Source organism: Rattus norvegicus, chromosome 20, assembly GCF_036323735.1.
Source record: "Rattus norvegicus strain BN/NHsdMcwi chromosome 20, GRCr8, whole genome shotgun sequence".
Classification (NCBI taxonomy): Eukaryota; Metazoa; Chordata; class Mammalia; order Rodentia; family Muridae; genus Rattus; species Rattus norvegicus.
The window spans coordinates 43,284,349-43,290,348 of record NC_086038.1 but is presented as its reverse complement, the minus strand read 5'-3'; the positions used below and the strand labels follow the sequence as shown (position 1 = coordinate 43,290,348).

The 6,000-nt window shown below is 38.1% G+C and overlaps 1 pseudogene; it reads left to right on the top strand.

Moving 5' to 3' along the window:
• The first annotated feature begins 726 nt into the window (after window positions 1-726).
• Window positions 727-6,000, top strand: part of Timm21-ps1 (translocase of inner mitochondrial membrane 21, pseudogene 1) — a 28,782-nt pseudogene continuing 23,508 nt past the window's right edge.

Here is a 6,000-nt window from a genome sequence, read left to right as displayed (position 1 = left end):
ATACACCATCAAGTTATCAATCAAGATTTGTTTAAATTCAGATTGCTTTTTCTATACTTATTTTATGATGAAAAAGAAAATCATGATGAAATGTCATTAAAAATTAGAAAACAATTCATATTTGATGATACAGTTGTGTTTTTAAAAAAGTTTTCATTAATTAAGAACCATAATATGTTATCATTTTAAGATAATACAAACTAAGTTTCATCCTAAAATAAAAATTCAAAAATGTTGTCTTAAGAATGATGACTTAAGCTCTTCCTAAGTACTATATAAAAAGATTTTTCTAATTATTTAAGTTTGAGTTATCTAAATTTTCATGTTCATCACACTTATTATTTATTAGTTATTCTGATAAACACTTTACATATGTTGTATTTCTTTTATTTCTCGCAATGCTTCATGCTATCCTGTTTCTAAATGTTTTAACATCTTTTCTCTCCCACCATCCCACCAGAGGTGGTGGAAAGGAAAGGTTAATAGAGCAAAGGAGGATGCGGGCCTGTTTAGACATATTTCCATGGAACAAATCTAATCTGCATTGTCAGGTTATCAGATATTTAATTCACATGAATCAGTATCGGCAGTGTGATCCACTCACAAAAGCAATTCATGAATCACCAATTTCAGGTCAATCAAGAAAAAAATCAAAACATTCTGTCAATCAATCAGAGTCCACAGAAGCTGCTGTTGGAACACCATCAAAGGGTTTTTTTTTTTTTTTATGGTGGATTTTTATCTTTGAAGTCATGACAAAGGATGGCCAATAAAAACATGGCAAGTTGTATCAATATCATTGAGTGTCAGTAAAGACTAGCATTGATAAAGCCCAATGATGACCAGTAAAGAATGACAATGCATATCAATACTATCTAGCATCATCCATTGTTCTTTGGGTTATATTTATATCCTTTTCAAACATTACCAGGTCTCTCAAGCATTTGTTTTAACAAAGTATCACAAGTCTTTTTTCTAGGCTACCTACAAAAAACCATCCCTGTCTGAAACATCCTTTCATCAGACAGTTTCCAGAAAAAAAAATTCACATGACATAACCAAGTCTCTAAAGAAACCAAAAATCCCTACTTCACTATCCTCTCTTAACCACATCAGGAGCTATGGGTCTGTAGTATTAAATACTGTGTTTCACAGGGTAAATGTTTGAGGGACACACTTTTTTTTCAGAGCTGGGGACCGAACCCAGGGCCTTGAGCTTGCTAGCAAGCGCTCTACCGCTGAGCTAAATCCCCAACTCCGAGGGACACACTTTTAATTCTACATTTAAACATCTCCATCTTTCTGCTCTTGGTTATCGTAGTTACCACCAGGTGACTCACCCTGCCCGCTGCCTTGTACCCTTTTATAAATGTCCACTCCAGCCCCTTCTTCGTATTCAAGATTGTATTTCTGATTTTAAACTATGTTTTAAATTTTTCATAGAGATTTTAATTCGAGAGAGAGAAAAAATAAAGTGTACCTAACTCCTCTTGTAGATTATTCATCTTGATTCTGCCTAACACGGGATGTAATGGGAATGATTTGGTCCCATGTCTTGTCTGCCTGAGTGTGTGGATTATGAGCCTTTAGAAGTTGCAGTCTGGAAATCTCACAGTGTTTGTGAACATGATTTGTGCTTTTCTACGAGTTGTACGGCTTGCGGAGAAGCTGCACGGGTCGTTGGGCAGGCAATTGTTGTTGCCACACTTTGTACTCACCAAAGCTTGCTTGAAAACCCAACCTTTGAGATGGGGGCTGCGAGAGCAGAAGAAAACAGTGCAAGTTAGGTTCACCTAGAAAACCTTCTGGACACAAGGACCGAACCCCCGGAAAGCAAAGGAGGACAGTAACAAGCAAGTGTCTATTCACAGGCATCAAAGAGAGGAAACCGGTGTCTCAACATCTCAGAAAGTGAAAGAAGCTGGGAGAGACGTCACCTACCTCATAGTGGTGCTCTTTGGAGTCAGCATTACAGGTGGCTTGTTATACACGATCTTCAAAGAACTGTTTTCTTCATCCAGTCCTAATATCATATATGGGAAAGCCTTAGGAAAATGCAGAACACACCCTGAGGTGATCAGTGTCTTTGGTGAGCCTGTGAAAGGCTATGGGGAAAGGTCGAGACGTGGGCGGAGACATGTCAGCTTTGTTGAATATGTGAACCGGCTAAAGTGCGTGCCCGTGAAATTCTACGTGGAGGACTCTGAACCAGGGGAGCAAGGAACGGTACACGCAGAAGTGGAAGAGAACCAGGGAGTGGCCAGTCTGATTTTCGATTTGTGGAAGTGGCTCCTCCCAGACCTATTATTGTTGAAGATAACCGTTTCCAACAAAGTGAGAAGCCGCAAGCCACTGTGGTGCTTTCTGCCGAGAATGAAGGGATCCGTTCTCACTGTGATCCTCACAACTCTCTTCCAGAATTTGCTCAGAAAAACAAGGACAAAGTACGTCACATAGAAGGAAAACAAAATTTCATAGAATATATTTTGATCATATTCACCCATTTCTGTAACTCCTTCCAGTCTCTCTCTCTCTCTCTCTCTCTCTCTCTCTCTCTCTCTCTCTCTCTCTCTCTCTCTCTCTCTTCCTTTCTTCACCCCTCTCACTTTCCCCTTCCCCCTCAAGTCCAGTTTGTGTTTATCAGCAAATCCTGGGTGTCGGGTTTGCTCTGGAGTATGGTTTAACAGGCGTCACATCCTACTGAAAAAAGGACTTTCTCTTCTTCCAGCAGCAATTTATGAAACGCAAATAGCAACTGGGATTGGAGTGGGATTTTATGCCTACTCTTCCATGTTTGGATTTTGTCTGGTTTTACCTTGTGCAGATCTTTTGTATATTGCACAATTACTGTGTATCTTCCCCATCGTGCCTGGAAAACAGCTTCAAAGAAGGAACCCATTTGCTATGACTCTGAGAATCTCTCTGTCTCCTCTTCTGCATAAATTCTTGAGATGTGAGTGGAGAGCTGTGAGAACAGATGTCCTCTTTATAGTCTCTGTATATTGACCAGCTGTGGGCCTCTGTAAAAACTATCATCTACTATAAGGAGGAGCTTCTCTGATGAGAGTGAGCGATTTGCTGATCTTATAATGATAGGTCATGAAAAGTTCTTATTTTCTGTATCATTAACATAATTATCGTAGGCTTCCCCACTTGGATCAATGACCTACCTAGCCATAGATCCTTGGTTCATTTACAGTATCAGATATTTTTCTTGTAGAGGTCACTTTAAACCTTATTAAGAAGTAATTGGTTGCTCATATAACATTTGTGCCTCTACTGCACAAGTGAGCTCGTCTTGATGGTACTTCAAGTTAAAACTTAGCATCCTTAGCATCCTTTGAATTGAAAGTTTTTAAGATCTATGGCTCTTTACATCATTTTTTCCAGCCTGAATCTATACCACTATGACTACTTCAAAATTCTAGTGAAGTTGGTTCAACATTTATTGCTTAAATCTATCATCATGTCTCTTCCATGTCGATTACATATCCCACTTGCCTAGAACAACGGCTCCCAACTTTTTTGATGCTGTGACTTTTAATATAGTCCCTCGTGTTGTTGTGACCCCTAAACATAAAATTACTTTCATTGCTTCTTCATGACTACAATTTTTCTACTTTAATGAATCATAGTGTAAATATCTGAGTTTTCTGATGGTCTTATAGGACCCTCGTGATAAGGTCATTCAACCCCCAAATGGGTCAGTGCAGTGGAAATTTCTGGTCATAGCGTGTACTGCAGACTCACATGGTATTTTGCATAGGCAAGACTTGTGGGAGGACATGTATTGTTTGGAGAGAATATAAATAGTACTCAATGGACCGTGTAGTACTCAACAGACAGTGACAGCACCTTTACATAGCTAGCCCTTCAATGCTTCATTGGCCATGTCTTTGTTGACCTTGATTTTTTTGAGAGAGGCACATCAGAGAACTTCTCCTGCCATCCCAAAAGGTTCTGGTTGCTCCCTCTGACCCATGCCAATTCTGTAGAGGTCTGGCTGTTTCTGCTGGATTGTACCACTGCTGCTGATTCATGTTTGGTGTCCCGATGCTACTGAACTGTACTGCTGATATCCTAGAAAATGGAGACTGTGATTGTCCCAAGGAACTTCTTCTAAGCAGGCCTATATCTCCTTGTCCTATTGACCATCTTTTCTCCCCTACCTTTGGACAGTGGGTAAGAAGGGGGTTAGAAGCATTTAAGAAGCCTTACTAAAATAAGTTTTAAAAAATCTAAGCCTACAGGTCAGTGCCTACGGGTTGAGAATTGCTGCCATAGAACATTCTCTCTAACCTCTGTACGGATTTGCCCAAGTGCAAACTATGGCAAACGGTTACTTTTTTCTCTTTATGACTAGATCTCAAGACAAGCTCACATTGAGAATATATCTCCATTCATCCAGTCATTGTGACTTGTATCTTATATTCTTGCAAATTTTCTTTACATTTCCTATTATAACTCAATCTCCTTGGATATAGGACTAAGCATTTATATTCTAGAATCCCTAGGTTTTCCTATGTATATGATAGTACTTGGATAATAATAGTTATAAGCATTTGTAAACAGAGAAAATTATGCAATTTGCTTTTAATTAGGACTTTTTTCTATAGTTGGTCCCTGGTACAGACATATGTTTCAAATGTTACTTATACATGTACATATTTTAGGGTATCTTTGAATGTTCTCTACTCCAAAGTTAATTGGAAATGTTTCTGCTGAATGATTGCATTCGCTTTAGCTAGAACCTGAAAATCAGTATGCGTTGTAAGATAAATTTTATCTCTTGCTTGACAAACACACAAAGGACTACAAAATCTGTACCTGATGTTGATGCTATGGGTAATGAATTCCAGAAGAAGTCCTGAAAAAAGATGATTCTTCCATAGCCCAGGCATCTTTTCTAAAGTTAAACTATTTGAAGGATATATATATATATATATATATATATATATATATATATATATATGTATGTATTGCGTGTAGCAATGCTTTAAGTCTGTCATATGCCTTACATGTTTATATTGTAGACAGTTTCAGATACTAAAATTATCAAGCACAAGAGAATACAATGTGGATATCTGCTAATTAGTAATTAGAGTATCTTATATATCTCACATACTTTGCTCATGTGTTAGATGCTCCCACATAACCATTTCTGTGTTTTTGTGCCAGACTTTAAAGGCAATGGACTTTTTTGGTGGTCTAAGAATGAATGTAAATCATGGTAGTCTGCTTTTCTTGCTAGGAGCTTTTTCTCGTGTGCCTTGAGAAAGCCACACTTAGAAGTCACTTTTTCTTTAATATAGCTGGTTGTGTGGAAGGGGGAAAGTGAAGTTTGGTGAGGAAAAAAAAATCTGTGAAGGAATCCTTAAAAGAACGGGTGTTCTGAAAAGTTTGCAGTTGCTTAAATCTTGTGGTAAGTTTTCTCTTTCTAGTCTTATAAACTTATGAAAGAAGTGGAAGAATAGCAGAACACATGCATAAAGAAAGAAGGGAGTTGCTGATGGTTTAAGAATTAAGCAGAGATCATGACTTGGGGGTGGGTAGGAAGGAAAGGTAATAGGTTAACTAAAATGAAAGATTATGATAAAGCCTTATGTAAAGTCAGTAGTTGATAAGTTAATTTCAAAAGGCAACTTTAAATAGAGTTCAATGTGAAATTCTCTCTATGGATAGATATGAATCCTTTCAGAAGACACAGGTTATTAAGTGAAAATACAGTACAGGGTATGGGAAACCTCCTTAAGCATTATTGTTCAAAGATGCCCCAGAGACCTCCAAAATACTATTGTCATAGCCCTTGGTTATCCACCATAGCTACATGACAAGATCCAATTACTGAAGAGAGTACACACTTTTCGCAAAACACACTACTAGAAGGGGACAGAAGTGATGGCTTAGTGCTTAAAAACACTTGGTGCTTTTTGAAAGGACCTAGGTTTGATTTCCAAATGGTAGCTCACAGCCATTACTCTGAGAGGGCCAGGTATGCAC